Source organism: Vidua macroura, chromosome 9 (genome assembly GCF_024509145.1).
Source record: "Vidua macroura isolate BioBank_ID:100142 chromosome 9, ASM2450914v1, whole genome shotgun sequence".
Classification (NCBI taxonomy): Eukaryota; Metazoa; Chordata; class Aves; order Passeriformes; family Viduidae; genus Vidua; species Vidua macroura.
Window position 1 is genome coordinate 17,952,656 of NC_071579.1, and position 17,998 is coordinate 17,970,653.

Consider the following 17,998-nt stretch of genomic DNA (forward strand, 5'->3'; position numbering starts at 1 on the left):
GTAGCAGAGTGGAGGAGCACACTTCCCTTCCCTCCCCTCCAGTCTCCACACATCCTCACTACCCAGTCCTGTGTCAAATCAGTGGTGCTGAGGCAGCTCCATGGCTGCTCTGGGGTATGAGGTAACTGACCCATGGCAGCCAAGTGAGCTCAGCACAGTTCTAAAAGGATCTTGTTGAGCAGGGTCTTTCTCCAGTCCATCCTGTTGGAGCTGTTCCAGCTCATATGGAATAATTAAATGGATTAAATTGATTGTTCTGTGTGGTTGCTCTCAAAGCACTTCTGACAGCAAGAAACCTGGAGTTTGCTACTGTCTTCCAGGGAATACCTCCATGCTTGCATTTAAGTATTGACTGGGGCGGGCCCTGGCAGACGTGGTTTCCACAGCCAGGTGAGTGTCTCCACTACAAGACTGAAAAGTCAAGCCCAAGCTTTCCCACTCGAAGAAAGGACTCAACTCACCTTCCTCACAGAAGAGTTGATAACTCTTGGGTAGGGTGCAAATTCAAGGGGCAAGAGATTCAAGTTCAAACTGCCTCAGGCAGAGCCTAAATACAAGTCTCCCATATCCTGGCTGAACTGCACCAGGAGTCTGAACCACAAAGCTCAGGAGGGGAAGATGGGCACAGGAGCAAGGAGGAGAGACGTGCAAAAGGCGACAGTGCTGTCATTATTATTCTGTGAGAAAAGCCTGGCACAGGTGTGCAGTTCCTAGAAAGCGGCAGAGCAAGTGTGGTAAGTCAGTAAAGCAACACACAGTGTTACAACACCTTAGTCTGATTGTGGCTTTGGATAATGGGAGGTGCTCTCATGGCAGACATCAGATTGCTGACTAGAGCTCAGGGTCACGAGGGATTGAAGAGAGATGATGAAAGTGGGGAGAGCTGCCTGGACCCATCCCAGACATTCAGGGAAAAGATAAAAGTAAAAAGTGGCTGGCAAAGTCAAAATAATTTCCACCATGGGCTCTCTTCAGTGCAGTTGTTGGAGAAGAATAAATGGAGAAAGATGGTTGAAAGATAGATAGGAGACAGTGAGAAAGGGACTAGTAAGTGAGGCAGAAATGTTGGAAAGAAGACAAAGAGGAAGAAACATCAGAGAGCCACAGGAGGATTGGACAAAGAAAATGGAAGAAAAAATTACCAAGACACTTCACCTCTCATTGCCTCGATCTGCTGGCAATAAAATAATAACAGTAAGAGAATCACAGAGCATTGCAGTGACTTTGAACTCCATAAATATTTAGGAGACATTTAAGTGTCCTGTTGATTGGGATTGTGTTAAAAAGAGAGCAGGAAAATTTAGGAAATGTTTTGACAAGTCTAAATCAGGGCTATCAGGAGGAAAAAAAGGAAAGGACTTACATGCTTAATTTTATATGTGTAACCAAGTATTAAAATCCACACCCCGAACACTTGTGCTTCTTAGTAGTAGAAAAAAATTGAGCCTTTTTCAGACCAGAAAGAACACATGGTTTAAGGCATGCAGCCGCTCTTTCTTCAGTAACAACCCACTGTACCTCCTATAATTTATTTCTCCCAAGATTCATTTGAACATCTGCAGTATCATTATTTGAGTTTGTTATACTATTAGCTTTAAAATTTTATAAGCCATACAGTAGGATAGATGACAAGTTGAAAAGTTAAGGAGGGTTAATTTAAAAGTTTTAAAGCAAAGCTATTTTTGAGTTATATAAGTAAAAAAAAAAAGCATCTGAATCCAAACTTCCATGGTTACACTTAAGTAACTCAGAAACTGCTGAAAGGATTTTCTTCTAACTTCACTCAAGACAAATCCCTCTGGGCTAAGACCAAGCATGAGAATTTAACTCAAAAGGTGATTGTTGTCTGAAGGGAGTTTTCTTTCTCCTTTTTTGTTCCCTCCCCTCTTTTTGCTTGTTTTTTTTCAATGTTCTGAAAAAAATAAATAGCACTTAAAAAAAAAAGTAAGGGTCTGGAGTGTAACTGTTTCATATCCATTTTATCATTATAGCAAGAAAAATTCTGTGTGTAAAACTACCTTTTCATTAAAAGCAGACCTCCTGCTTTGCCTTCAGCCCTTCTAGCAGTCTTGGTACCCACCTCTAGTGAGCATTTGATAACGCTGTAACTGGTGGCTGAACAGAGAAGTATCGAGCTGTACTCTCAGCCCCATCTGCAGCTCCTCTGCATGCCTCAGCAGCTCTGAGCAGCTCTGATACTGAGGATTCTCCCTAACAGGAAGTCTTCTGAGAGCAGACAATCAGCAGCTCTGCAGCACTCTTCCCTTTGCTTCCCCATCCCCAGTTCATGGGAGGTGAAGCATGCTCTGTACCTGCACACTGACCTAAACCATGTCTCCATTTCTCGCTGCTCTAAGATTTGGAAGGCAAGAAAGGCAGCTGGCAATCAGGCTTTTCTTACTCACTGTTAATTTGGGGCATCTGGCACTGTTATTCAGACTTCCCCTTTACAGTTGCAACCAAGGGACCCACCTCCTAGTTGTGTGGCTAAAGGAACCCCTATAAAGAAAAAACCTGAACAAAATTGGAAACTTCTATTTTCTTTTTCAAAGGCCTGAAGTCAGTCATCTTTCATAGCAACATCATGGGTCCTGGTAACCTGATTATCTGGATAAAAAAAAAAAAAAAAAAAGGCAGTGGAATTTTTTTTCTCCTTTTCATTTCAACTCTCTCCCACATTTTGGTTTCTACAAATTGTCCCAGGGCAGACAAGAGCCTTTCCCTCCCCCTTCTACCAGGCTTGTTTCTGATTCTCTGGCAGCACATCCCAGTTACTCACTCATTTGTTTGTTTGTTTTTCCATTTGCAACTTTTGCCCCCTCCAAAGAGCTGGCTTGCCCAGGGAAATTACAGTAACTTGTTTCAAATGCATTCAGAAAGGCATTTTAATTGTTCTTTTCATTTAGAGCAGCATCCACATTTGGAATTTGTGAAAAACTGAAGGGGAATGTTTAGAATGTATTTGCTACAATAATTTACCACATTTAACCCAGGCAACTCAGATATATGCAGAATCAGCTTCCCTTGCCTCTTCCATATACATGACCTGGATTAAAAGCTGCTTTGGGCAAGGACTAACTCGTTGTTTGTGGCCCTAACACAATGTGGCAATACTGTAACACCTAGGGATTTGTTTCAGGAGATCCTGATTTTGGAACCAAAATGCATGTTTCCTGATGACTGCTAACAGTGAACAGTGGGAAATATAGGTGAAATGGGCACACAGAGATGCATCAGGAATCCATAGTCTTAGATTCAGTTCTTTTAATTTTGGGGTAGTCTGCTGTGGCAAAACAAAGAGGCCTTTGAGTTGATATCAGGATGTGGTAGCCTGCAGAGGGATAAGCACCTCCTGAAAGCTTGCAGCTGTACCACCCTACAGGCACAGGCAAATTTTGGAAAAAAATAGAGAAACTTCTAAAAACAAATCACAACATTTAAGCAATCAGAAAGATTTTCCATTCATAAATGTCCCGTCTACTCTCCACCACCAAATTCTGGGTATCATTTTTCAGTCAGCAATTGGCATTCAGCACTTTTAGCTGTCTGCTGCTATCTCATTCATACAGCTTTTTCATTGCAGGTCAATATTATCTGACTAGGTTCAGATTAAATCTTAATACACCGTTCATCTGAAAAACACCAACTCCAAGCACATTGAAAAATTGCAAACATAAACAGTATAGTTTTCATGGATGAGAATCTATTAAAATGTTTTCCAAATGGAAGAGTAGCAGGAAAAAGAGGAATGTGAAGTTATGATCATAGAAGAGAATGCCCCTTTTTTCAGCCAGGATTTTAGGTAAGAGCGAGAATGAATGTGGCAAAGAGAAGAAAGGTTTGTCTCCTCACTGCTGCTTCTCTAGCAAAGATGATTTTCACATCAGCCATGGTAAAATTAGACAGAGGAATAGCAGATCTGAATATTGTATGGGAAGATGTAAAATGAGGAAGAGTTCAGTGCAGTTCAAGGATGGCAAAGTATAATGAAGGCAAATGGAAAGTAAGAGCTGAAACTGGAAGAGATGAACTGAAGGAGCCTAATATGAAGACCCAAGTTTAATTAATAAAGACAGGCAGAGAAAGCTGAACAGAGAAGACTCATTTAAAATGTCAAAATATATCTTTAGTTCTGGCAGCTAAAGTAAAAATAAAGGCAACATCTTTAGAAAAAACATGGAAGTTGAGGGGTGCAAGATTGGGTTCAAGGATGGGAGTGCTGTGAAAACCTGAGACTATAGAAAAGCTCCTCTCGGAGATGACAGCACTGTTTCTAGTGCTTATTGCTGTCTTCCAAGAACCCAACATACTGCTCCATTAGCAAAAGGGATCACAGATCACCTAATCTGTTTAAGCTAAGGCAGCCAGAGTCATTTCACCTGGTGATGAACATGGATATGAGCTAACCCGGCTGGCTTTACTTGTAGTGCATTAGGGAATGCTTGCTTGGCCTCTTCTGATGGCAGAGATATGGGGAGGGACCGGAGCAAGCAGCAAAATGTGGTGTGGTTTTCAGCTAGTAAAGGGTGTCTAAAGGCACTGGTGAAGATATTTGTTTGGACTAGGTGAACACATAAACATGAAGACTGGAACCAATACAATCTTAAGGTTGAATAAAACTCAAGGAAAAAGTTATCATCAGCAATACAGAGAGCATGAAAATATCATCTTTCTACATCTCACTGATATGAATAAGGAACACTTACACCAAGTGAATTGGTAAAGTTAGGAAGCCCACAAAAAACGAAGTTTCCATACCAATAATTTACTCCTACCAGAGTGGTTCTGTACTTCAGGGTAGGTAGGTCATGGGAAGTTTGTTTCACTTCAGCTATTCCTCCAACAATTCAAAGAGAGAACAAGAATTTTGGTTTTAAAAGTGGAGAGATTTTAGAAACATTAAAGTAACATATTAAACTGAAGCATGGAAATATTCTCAGTTGTCACCCCTGTGTTGCTCCCTATAATTATAGCTGAAAATCACAAATACACGTGTTTTTGAGAGGCCACCCCTTCTGTATTTTTAGGGGGTCTGAAGCTCTAAAACTTTTGCCATTAACTTCATCTTCCATGTTATCATTTATATTGAGGCCCTTAATATCTGACTCAGTAGCCCTTATGTTGTTTAGTTTTCCACCATTTATCTCCTTATTTTGGCTGCCTGTCATTCACATTCCTGTAAAATTCAGCAGAAACCAGTAGTTCCTGTTACTGGCACTTTGCATTGCAAAAATTAAGCAGTAGAATTTGCAATACAAGTCGTTCACAGAACATTCTTATACAGCACATAATTTGCCAACAGCTAAATTAATCTTGCTTCACAATGTGAGGCTGTGTACATGTGGTTTCTGATACAAAAGGCTCCAGTGAAATCAACAGTATGGGCATCATATTAACTCAGAACCAGCTTCTTCAGGTCCATGAAGCCTAGTCATGTGTCTACTAATTTAGAGCTCAAAGGTAAGCAAGAATCTCAGCTCTCCTTTCTAAACAGTGTGAAGTTTCAATCCAATTTACCTTGTGTAGATGAAAACATAAATCAGTAGCTGGTCTCCACTGCACATACTAATTTAACGAGCTGGGGCTCTGACCACATGTGTGTACATGGGAACCTGAAGACCTTTCCCTCTATACTGCATTAGGTTTGGATACATGCCAAAGAACTATCTATAAGCTCAAGGGAATGGGGAAAGGCAGTCCGGGCCACCAGTCAGCACCAGGGTCTAAAACAAGGGTATGAGACCCAAATCAGGGGTCAAGCACCATCCATAACCTCCAGCTGATGATCAGCTGAAGATATTCAAGAGCTGCTGCAAGTAGCACCAGAGCCCACACAGCAGCCCCAAAACATATCTCAGGACAATGTCTAGGATCACCACAGCTCAGCTGGATAGGGCTGGGTCCAGTACAACACAGAAGATCCGGAAGAAAGTTCCAAGAAGACGGTGACACAATGGTTTCCTCAGACCTACATTTTGGCTCATTGCCTAAGGTACTACAAAACAGAGCACATTTGGGGTTTTTTCCTAGTAGGTCTTCAAAAAAGGTGTGCAATAACAACTCTGTCAGAATGCAAAACAAAGTTTATAATAAAAAGATAGAGGATAAATATTCACGCACAGCCACCAGGTCTGCTTTGGCACCATTCACATTGTGTGACTTCAGTTGACCTGACAAGACTGTGACCTGAAATACAGACTCCAAGACAGCAGTGTCTCCTCAACTCCTGTCTCCTCTCTGTCTTGTCCCAAAGACCACTGACCCAGAGGGATGAAGCTCACAAACAGCTCCTTTCTGCAGTACTAGTCTAAACCATTCTCTTCACACACTTGTCCAGGCAACAACTCATTCAGTCCCAAACTGTTCTTTCAGACAAGCAAAACAGTGAAAATAGACTTCTCTGAGGAGATGTTCCTGAGCAGATAATCTTAAAAACATGACTACCAATGTCAGGTGTCTTTGGCTTCACAGAGAAAATCAAGGTAAAGCCAGGAAAAAGCAAAATAAAGGCAATGGATATGGGTACAGCATAGAAAACCAAAATGCTGCTGGAACATCAATTCATCATAAAAAAGCAGAGATTGCAAGGCACATTCAGATAGGGCTAGTACTGGTCACCTCTGGTTATGGTTACCCTCCTCTCTCTACCACAAGAAGCATGAAATCAATGTCAGATTTTTGCTTAGGTGTCAAAGGAAAAACAAAATTATATTAACCATCTCTGAGAATGTGAATAACAGAATTAGTAATTTATGCCTGAAATTAATTTAAAAACATGCTTATCTTAGCTTATCAAATCATACTTGCTAAAAAGAAAAAATTAGAAGTTCTGTGGTGTGAGAACAAGTTACAATGGGAATGGAATGTCAGGACATCCCCAGCCTGTGGGATGGGAGGGTCATCTGCTATCAACATCTAGGAAACCTACTTTTGGTGAGAAGTTTCCTTGCAGCCTCTGTCTTTGTTAGAGTAACAGACTTTGGCTCTTACTGCTCTGGTTCCGTAACTTTAGTTCAGAGTGCCTCGCATCCAGGCCTTGTGAGGACCCAAGCTCACTGCCCTCTAAAAGGTGGTAGTCCTCTACGCTGGGCTCTCTTGGTGGCGTCATGCTGAAATCAAAATAACTTCACACAGGGTACAGGCATCCCTGCTGCCAGGTCCCAGACCATAGTACAAATAACACTTGTCTAGAAAACACACACACGTTTTCTGCCTTGAAGAAAAGCCAGCAGAAACAATCTGATTATATTTCTCTGTTAGCTACATGACAGTATAATTTATTTTTGCATATTTTCATATGCAAAGTCACACTGGACCCAACAGTGCAAGTATCCCCTTCATTCTGTTGGTGGTTTCTTATTAGAAATGTTACCAGAAGGCAAACACAATGCACAGGAAGGTTTGCTGCAAAGTAATGAGGTTTCAATACCATACCACATCATACCAACAACGCAGAAATATTTTAAAAAGTTAAAAATATCTTTAGTAATTACAAAGAAACTGAAAGAAAAAGCATTCCCCTTAAGCTGACAACATACATTTTATACAGAGACAAGATACGAGACCATGAAAATTGTATAGACACAAATATTTGAGACGTATCTGAAAGGCAGAAAAAGATGTTAAAATGATCGTTGATTGAGCAACATGGAAAAAATTCTCTCAGCAGGAAAAACCAGATTTTTACAGGTCTTTGAGAAAGCAGAACAGACACTGTTTATATTGATGACTGTCTCTTTTGATATAGCTACTATTGTTTGTTTGTTTGTTTTTTTACAGATAGAGAAACTAGGTTTCCAGAATGACCATGAGATTTTACTAGGGTCAAACAATAAGTCAGAGACAAAGACAGAAACAGACTAGTTCTTCCCAATCTTATTCGAAGTCTACCCCATTAACAGATTGTACAACCATGAAAAACGATCTCTTCCCTGTGAAAAGGTAGATTTTGCAAGGAAGATAAGTTCCACCCGTCTCTCCAGCTGATACTAGCAATAGTGAAAATTTCATTCTGCAGAAAAACTGCCGATGCAGCACTTGTAAAAAACCTCCAAATTCATGTGCAGATCAGAAACTGCCGGAGCGCTTTCAACAGCTGCAGCTACCACACACTTGCAGAGAGTCATTTGAACTCATCAGATCTGACTCTGGGACAGACAGCAAAGCCCAGATGGCTCGGCTGTACACAAAGCCCTCCAGCCTCACGTGGGATGAGGCACGGCGTGCTTGGGGCCCCGCAGATTTTCTGGGCGCCAGGTTACGATGCACTGGGAGAGCCCAGTGCAGCAGCCCCAGCGGCCGCCCGCAGTGCCGCTAAATGGGGGACGCCGACAGGACACACACACACACACACACACGTGCAAGCGTTTAAATAGTTGTTATTGGGGACTACACGAAAGCCTACAATAGACATTTTGCCTTGGGATGTTTTCACTGCTGTGTTGCAAAAAAAGCAATAAAAATATGTGCTAGTCTGAGGGCTCTTCTTCTGCTTAACCAGCCCCTTTATTATTGCCCAGTTTCTCTCAGTACATCCCCTTTCTCCTGACAAGCCTGTACTGCTCTAAAGGGCAAAGCTCGTGTCTCAGGCAGGGGTTCCCGACACATTTCCACGTGCCTGCCTTCACTACAGGTCAGACTGCGATGGATTTGAGGGTGCCTGTCCACAGGCCTGTACAAAGCTGACCCCTTCAGCCGGACCAGGTAACTGACCTCAAGCGCAGCCCGGCTGCCCAGGGTGAGTGGGAGCTGTGCCAGCCCTGCATCCAGCCCTGCATCCAGCCCTGCATCCAGCCCTGCATCCAGCCCCGCCGGCCCGCCCGTGGCGCTGGGAGCACCCACAGCAAAAGGGTTTTCACCAGCGCCGGCCGTCCACATCCCCGGCAGAAACCAGCTGGAGGAAGCTTGGAAAGCCCGGCCTTTTTATTCTCCAGAATTAAGACTTTGATTAGCTGCTGGCACAAGACCAAAACTCCATCTGAAATGCTTTAGACAACCCATCTGCACTGGGTTTGGGAGTCTGAGGAGCGCATGCTGTGGCCCGCTCCTCACCCGTGCCAGGCGAAAACAAGGGGGAAAGCCGGGGGTGAGGAGCTGTGTGGGGAGGAGCGCCCAGGGGCAGCGGGAGCGCTCTCGCCTCCGCACCCCGCCGCACCCCGCCGCCTCATGCCGCCCCTCCGCACAGCTGCAGCCTGCGGGGCCTGGCCCGGCGCGCCATGGCCACCCTGGGGGTCGCAGGCAGCCCCTGTGCTTGGGGGGAGCCTGGGCTCCGCTCCTCCTGCACCCGACCATGGCTGCCTTCCCTCCCCTTACCCTCCCAGACCCCTGTGGTTGGTTCTTCATGAGGACTTCATGATAAATTCCATAACCAACACCAAAATACATCGCTCAGAGTAAGTTAGCCGAGATTCATTAGAATGAGACATCTAGTAGGCACATGTGCTTTATTAGCCTCTTACACCAATAGTTTTAATTAGGTACATATTTCACAACTCTGAAGTTGCTCGAGTGAAGGGCTCCTTTTATCTCTTTTATTTACAGTAACAAGCTATCAAACAAATACCACCATAATTAAACTCAGATAAAAAAAAAAAAAAATCACTAATGGTGACCTACTCAAGCGTTAGGTTTGGTAAACTTTGGATTTTCAATTGATGAAGGAAACACCCTGCAGCCGGACAGGGCGCTGGGGCGGGTGTCCCTGGCTCCAGCCCTGCCTCCATGTCACCTTCAGGTGGGGAGGAGAGCGCTGCCTCGGGTAGAGACAGCGGGGATGGGAAAAGTGATTAAAATCCAGAACGTTGCTAAATTATTAATGAGGAATTTAAATGATGTTATAAAAGAGGGAAATACAGGCGAAAATGTTACACATTCATGGAATTTTTACTCATGCATAATAATAAGTTGAAAACACTTTCGTTATAATGCTTCCGAAGTCGCAGGGCGGCCAGGGGGGTGGCGCGATGCGTTTCTCGGGCCCGCCCGCCCTCACGCCACTCGGCGAGCAAGGGCGCCACCTGGCGGACCCTGCGGCGAACGGCGCGCGCCGCCGCCTGGCGCGCGGCCGCCGATGGCGGGGCCGGTGATGGCGGGGCCGCCGCCCGCCCGGGGCCGCGATGGGCTCTGCCCGGCCGCGATGGGCTCTGCCCGGCCGCGATGGGCTCTGGCCCGTCCCCGGGGACTCGGCCCCGGCCCCGGGCCGCCGTCGCGGGGGGCAGCGGACGTGGCTGCGGCTGTCCCGTGGCGGGCTTTACTCCCGCGGCGGCACCCTGCGTTATTCGCTTTCTTACCTGCGGCGCAGACCGGTTTTCACTTCCCAGGTGTTGGCAGAGCCCGCCTGCTTGGGGAGAGCAGCTTGTCTGCATCCATTCAGCCGCCTCGTCAGCCTCTGGGGCTGATGCTGCCTATGCTGAAAATAAATAAATAAATACAGTAGTGCAGGGAATAGGCATATGAAAGAGCCCCTTTCTTCCCCCTGCAATCCCGGGGCCCACCTGCTCCTGGGCAGCAGAGTGGGCTGCTTGAGCCCGCCAGCCCTGCCAGGGGCTGTGGACACCTATCCAAAACCTCACCAAGCTGCCTCCTCGGGAGCAACAGCAGCAGATGGGACATGGCCAAGAAAAGATTTCCCCACGGCAAAGCTGCAAGTGTAATGTACTCCACAGAGCTGTGTTTTTGTCAAATGTCTATATGGGCTTTTCTTTAAAGACTTACCACACTGTCTCTCAAGACTCCCCATACCAAAGTGCAGTGTGTCTCACCTAAAGAGTCACATGACACTTGAGGGCCTCATCTTTAAAGACCTATTAAGCTTTTACACAATGAGGCAGGCATTTTTATCACCACAAGTCCTAATTATCATTTTCCTCTTCCATGGCAGGGGAAGAAACCTGCAAGCTCACAAAACTGGAGCACAACCTTAGTCACAAAATCTCTCAGTCCTGCATGTCCCTCTGGATGAATTCCTTGGGGACATCCTGTCCTTCCAGGTGCCTTTCAGTCTGATCAAGCTGGTTTTGATAGCTCTGCAAAGCAGAGAGCCACCAGCTGATTATAGTGGAAGCAAATAAGGCAAGAACAATCCCAGGCCGATCTGGCCTGTAAGGTCTATACAAATCCTGGAAGTCCTGGTGAATGCTAACTGGCAGCAAGCACCAATTACTGAGTAATGGGCTCTCCACATGCTCTTTTACTTAATAAGTAGACACAGCCTGCACTCACTTTTGGAGCTCAGTTGTCTCTGGTTGTAACACCAAGTGAATGCTTTACAGAGGGCCAATCTCACAGTGACTAAAGCTCAGATTGTTATAGCAAAGTCTCAACCAAAAGAAATTGCCATGCTCTTCCCAATTGGAGCAGATGAAATAAAGGCTCTTGGGCATAGTTCCTACGTAGGAGCCTGCCAGAGCCTAAAATTTGCAACATGCTGTGGCTCTAAAACAAATGTGTCATGGAGAGATACCCAGGCTAATTTTGAGGGAGTTAAATTTGCCTGGACGAAACTTTTCATTAGCACAGTGTTATTTCTACCACTGTTCTAGCCACTTGTGGTCCCTTTGCCTATGTCACTGCACAGAGTACATTTGCTATTGTGAGCTGTGGATGGCAGCCATAGGGGTCCCTCTGGGCAAAGCAATGGCATTCAGTCCTGAAAAAAAATTGTACTTTCTTTCCTCTTTTACTTCCTATGAAATCTCAATTGACCATATTCTCATTATTCCTTTGCCTGAACAACACTATGTAAAATTTCTGCTGAATTTTGGGCACTATGGCCTCTTCACATTTTCTGTCACAGGACAGCCTAGACTTTAGCTAGATGGAGATGCAAACCAGGTTTCAGTGAATGTTCAAGCACCACATTTTCTCCCTAGATCTTCAAAGGACTATGCTGAAGAGACGATAACAGAGAAGATCTCTGTGAAATCATGGTGCAAAAAGAAGTTACTGCCAAATAATCCTAAAGCATCTGAGATCATTTCCACAAAGAAAGCAGCAGGGACTCCTAAAACACAGTTTGTATACATCCTTATTAGGAATGTGACACCATTACTATCACAGCTAACACTATGAAAGGCTGCTGAAATGTTCAAAGGAACTTTGGTAGATTTTTTTTTTTCTTTGGGAAACAAACGTTATCACTAAAGGCCTTATAAAAGGTAGGAAGCTTTGACAACCTTAAGTCTCTGCAGGCAGCAATTACATGCAAAAGGTTGCCCCCAGTTTATATCCCTTAGCTGTTTTACATTTTTGACACTGAAAGGAGGGTGTTTGTAGTCAAGTAGTTAGCATCATGTTATTGTTTAATGAAACCAGCTGCATAAGTGTAATGCCATGGCTGAGACTTTTTTACATGTAAGCAAGTCAGTGGATTCAGAACCATGGTTTTGCAGCAGCCACGATTTTCACCCCATGTATTATGGACTATCTGGCAGTATTATAGACAAGGAGCCATCTCTGTGTGTGCCAGAAGTGAGAAACCAGCCACTGCACTGAAGCCCAGCTGAAGTTTTAGGTGTCCCAAAAGACACATTAAATTCCAATGTCATGGATTTATTACCATACATTTAATTGATGTGGTCATTTTTATCTGAAATTAGTTTTATCCTAATTATGTATATAATGTGCAACACAGTGAGGTAATAATGACTGTCCCATACACATATTTTAGTTCTATGCTGTAACAGCCTGTTAAATATAGTTACCAGGACGGACTTTCCTTTGTTTTTAATTCTGAAGTGCATACAGGAGGTGGAAATAGAACTCACTGACTGCACTAGTTCATTGTGTCAGCCAGGCAGCCAATACAGATGTGGAACTCCATATTCATGCCTCAGCATGGGTATCTCTTCCGTATCACACCTGCAGGCATTTATATGATCACACACTGAAATAAATGCAGCATATGTGGGTGTGTAGAGCTGCACCTGTACATATAATGAGACATTCAAACAAATACACCAAGTTTTGTTGCAATCCTACTTGACAACATTCTTGTCCATTTTGTCCTGCATGTTCTGTGTTCTGTAGCCTTATCCCTGCAGCTGCTGAATCTTTTTCTGGTCTGGACTGGACTGTCCTATATACCCACCTGCCTCTGTCATCCCAGGGGAAAAAAATCTCCTACTTTGTCACTTGCTTTTCATTCTAAAGACTAAATTCTGTGAACCCTCTGCCTATCCAACTTCTGCTAAGCTTGAAGTAGCTGGAAATGAAACTGGGTATAGAAGGCAATTTCCACACCCTTTGGGTTGGCTTATTTGCCTGCTTCATTAAAGATCATGTGGGCTTTTCCTATAGGGCAGCTATTGACTGTCAAGTCCTGCTCTGGCACAGAAATATTACACATCCTGGGACTGGTTTTGAGAGCTCTTTTGTGTCCTCTTTGAAAGGACACAAACACAAAATCTCATGGGGTTTGTGCAGTGTTGAGCCTAGTATTTAGTATAGTAAAAATATTACTACATCAAAGAGCACAAGGAACACAGACATTGTTCTCCCCATTTTTCAGAGGAGGAAACTGAGCCAAGGTATCCAAGTAAACTGCCCAAGAAAGCATCAATTAGGCTAAATGTTGGAACATCCCTTCTTCCATGGAATTTCAAGCTGTGAAGTAATTTAAAGCTCCTTAAGACTGAACATGTGCCTGCCAGAAAGGTTAGACATCACATCATTGGTGCTAACTTAGACTACAAGAGAAAACACAAAGAAAATGAAACCATTATTGCTATGCAAAAGTTCTGAAGCCACTGGACGGTGACTTAGAAATAAATGTTTGGATGTTGTGTTGTAGTTCCACTCTACCATCAAGACTTGAAGTCTGCATATCTGTATATATTTTAAGGAAACAGGAATATATTAAGAAATACAAGTTGCTCCTTAATATTTCACAGGCAGACTCAGCATTTCCTAATGGCAAGTGTAGGAGAAAGTGCTACTTAGTCTTTAGGCCAAGGGACTGTGAGTAGAGGAACAAATTCCCCTCTGATTTTCTTTTTTTTTTGCCTCATAACTGGCTAAATCAATCAATCATTCCATTGAATGATTAACACATCTATATCACAGATAACATCTCAAAGTATTTCCTTTTTCCAAAGGGGAGGGCCCCTCTTTGCCCAGTTACAGATTCTGTTTTCCCTTCCCTTCTGACAGATGCTTTGGTGAAAGAGAGATTTGTTTTATGACATTTACTGCATTTGTTGTGCTGACATCACAGAGTCAACGAGAACAAGTATTTATACTTCTATTATGCCTTCATTGAATTGAACAAGGTGTTCAACAGGACATTTTAATTATAATCCCACTTCTAACAGCATGAGTAAAGGTGTTTAAAAAACACAATCAAGCATGAAATAGAACAGTAAACATGCCATTTCAATTACAAAATTATGTATAAGCACATCCTTGCACAGCATAACATTTGAAGACTGCAAGAGATGCTAAAATCCTCACTGAAACCGTGGGAGGTATTGTACATGGGATTGAAGGAGCCAAAATACTCCTTCCTCACACTCTGTAAATTCACACTGAATATTTGATTCCAGAGAGAAATTCATAAAGGCCCAAACTGGCAATTTTTTGTAAAGATTTCCATAGAGAAAAAGTAGCCTTGAGCCTTTTATTCCCATTGCACTGTCATGTCAAACACCTTTTCTGTTTGCAGAGCTCTTTTTCACTTCCCAGCCCAACAATGCTAGAATTGAAAAGCAAATGTCCTGTCAGATCCTTGCACTGTTACTTAGCCCACCTACTTGTACAAGTAAAATGCTCTCCAACAGGAGTGTAACAGAGGAAATACTATTTCATGTTTACAGTTACATGTGACCCTCCAGAAACTTCTGCACATCTGTGCCCCTCTGGGCACAGGAGGATACTGAGCTGCTCTGCAAAATGCTATAAATCCCCAGGCTGCCCCTGATGTACTGTGACCTCACCTAGTCCCTGGTCCAGGAAAGTGATGCAATGCACTGTTTTACAGTGGATCTTCAGGGAACTTTGTTTCCAAAGCTGCACCCTGGAAACAGCTGGGAAGCTGCCTTCTGGTTGCACAGACACTCAGTCCAGGAGCTTCAAGTGAGCATATATGATGTTCAGTTTGGCAAATTCCATCCTCTCTCTCCCTTCAAGTGAATCAACACACACTGCTTAGAATAATACAACCAGGCTGTCACAGAAGCCTGACAGCTGTGACAGGCTGCTGTAACTCAGATCTTTTCAGCATTCTAAACAAAAGAGAATGTTGATGCTTCCAGTGGTTAGGGCAGGGGACAGGACAGGGAGGCCAGTTCTGTCCAATGTCTTGGGGTGACTGAGGCACCGTGTGGAGACAAATGTGCAGAAAAAAGGCTGCTGAGGTGGGAAGATAAAGGTCAGGGGCAGATTTGCCAGCTTTCTGCAGCCAGATGAGGATGTGGACACTGCTAGGTGTGACTTTTCCCTGTCCTTCAGGTAAACTCCTCTTTCTGAAGCAGCAGAACAATGCCCTCCGGTTTCTCCACACAGCCCCAGTGAGGAGAAAATTGGAACAACTTGCATTTCTGCCATGCAGATTAGACTTAAACCAATGCTGTATGCATTAAGCTCACAAAGACATCTGGAAATCATAATGTGAAATCTGGTGCTATCTCATGATCTGGAGTATTATCTTTTCCAGAAACTGTACTGTTCTGTTTAATAGACTAAGTGATTGTCCATGGTATAGACTCGTCTAGAAAATTTGACCTGAAAATTACTCCATTATTGTAATTTGATATTACTAACTTTCTCCAAAATTTTGTGGTCATTTAAAGGACCCTGTAAATACAGTCAATAATTAGCAAGGTATGTAAGTATCAATATTTAATAAGCTGCCAAATATGTATGTAAAAGCATTTAATTGACAAGAAACTGTATGGGCATCTTTAGGTATTTAATAGCACAGACAGCATTAAAAGTTTGATTGTCATCCCTTTTTTGAAATACAATTTGTTATTCTTTCATTAGCCTTTGAGAACTGAAGGAAAAACTCAGTGTATTTTTTCCATTTCTGGAAGAGCCTGTCTTTCTTAAAATGCCAGAGCACCTCATTAGTGGAAAGCCTTGGTTAGCTTGTAGATAGCTGGCAGAGGTGTTTTGTTGTGTTTGTTTCCACTTCATTTTTCTCTGCTATTACGAGTAACTAGAAGTAAAAGCACAGTTTTCATTGCCTTTAATGGGAGCAGAATCTGCTTTTACTTCATGGCTATTTTCCATTCTTCTCCTGGCACTGCACAGAAATGCATGTGAGGTGAGATGCAGTAGAGAGGTGACTTGGCGGTGAGGGTTCCAAAAGCCAACACTAAATGCAGATAACATATTTTTTACTAGTTATGCACATCTACAGGCCCTATATGGAGAAGTCATTAACCAAGATTTAAATTTGGGAAATACAGGAGATATAGAGGAACCTAAAATTAAAGACTCACATTTAACATCTCTCTACTTCAAGCAAGTCAGCAAATGAGGCAAAGCTGTGAAGTTCATTAATACTAGAAGAAATGAACATGAGTCCTACCTGATTCCTGAAGCTTCCCCTTGAATGTACCATTTTTTGTTAGAGGACAGTTGTGCTGTTTCTTCTCTCTTTCAGAACGGCTGGACCCAGCTTCTGGATAAATTGAGAATACCTACAACTACATCTACAACTGAACAAACACACAGAAAGGTTTTAAATAATTTTCTTACCACCAGATATAACTCAGGACATAATTATAAATTGGGATCATAACTAGTTTGTCCTGAATAGTTATGAGAAGTAATGATGCATGGGAAGGAAAACATCTCATTGATGAAGAGAACATAATTGTCAGGGTCAATTTTAGAAAGCCATATGTTTTATCTATATATTCAATACAGAAACAAGCATAAAGCTTGGCATTTGAAAGGTCAGATTTTAAATTGAAGCCATTGTTCAAACATCTTCCCTTGCAATGAGAAGCAGAAACAGCTTTGGCAAAGCAGCCTAAGTCTTCCCTTTCTGGCTCTCTTGTGCACAAGGGAACTGGACTCAAGAGCAATCTCAGGGCTGGTTTGTCTGTGCCTGCATCCTGTAGGCATTTGTTTCTCTTCCCCAGGGATGGGCGTGCCCAAAGGATGAAACCTGTGCAGGATGAGGTCCTGACCATTGCTGCTGGGCATTGCTGAGGCCCAGAGCCTGGACCATGGTCACCGTGTACTGCTGCAGGGCTGGGCACCTGGAGCACCAGCCAAGGCCACGGATGACAGGGCGAAGGGGGTGACATCGGCTCATCAGCAAGCCCAAGAGGTGTCAAGACCTTGCAGGAACAAAGGCAGAGGGGAGTGGAAAGGAATTAGCTGAGAGATGATACAACTGCTCTGCAGAGCACAGCCACCACAGGAGCTGTAATCACAGAGGAAACAGTGTCTGTCTGAAACACTATTTCTGCTTTTTTTTGTGTAAATATAGGAACTATGACTTCATGTCTCGCACTTCGAGAGATGTACTCTTGGGCTTGTTTTCTTCCATATTAGAGCTCTGAGAAATCCAAAACGTGTCTCTATATTTCAATTCTGACTGGGGGTTAATCTCTAGAAACAAGTAATGTAACATTTCCATCTATCTTTTCTACTCTTTTGGCAGTTTTAATTATACTAATATGCTATGACAATTTAAACAAGACACATCTCAGCTTCTGGCCTGCTCTGTAATGGTTCAGCTGCTACATGTGCTCCAGCATATTTTGCTCAGACAGGCTGCTGCTGGAGGCAAGGGGGAGGCAGAATAGTGCCCTTCTGTCATGAGAGGTTTCATTGCACTGATCATTGTATGTTTGACAGATTCTTTGTCAATGTCAAGTGTCTTTTGTGGTTAAGCCCAGTAAAGCTAAAACAAAAGGTCTCCTAGATATTAGATATATAGTGACATTACTGAATTCACTTGAAGGCAGTAATTTTTTGTCAGCCTATGAAAAGAAAAATGGAGCTAATGGCAAAACAAAAGGAAGATGCTGGCATGCCTTTTTAG

The 17,998-nt window shown here is 43.3% G+C and overlaps 1 long non-coding RNA gene across 2 annotated transcripts; it reads left to right on the top strand.

The window, feature by feature from the left end:
- The first annotated feature begins 14,989 nt into the window (after window positions 1–14,989).
- Window positions 14,990–17,469, top strand: LOC128811774 (uncharacterized). Of its 2 annotated transcripts, none has more exons than XR_008438476.1 (3): window positions 14,990–15,069; window positions 16,574–16,678; window positions 17,088–17,469. It is a non-coding gene; the product is annotated as an uncharacterized LOC128811774 (long non-coding RNA). The 2 variants fall into 2 exon arrangements; XR_008438477.1 differs by having other exon boundaries at window positions 15,004–15,069; window positions 16,407–16,678.
- The last annotated feature ends 529 nt before the right edge of the window (window positions 17,470–17,998 follow it).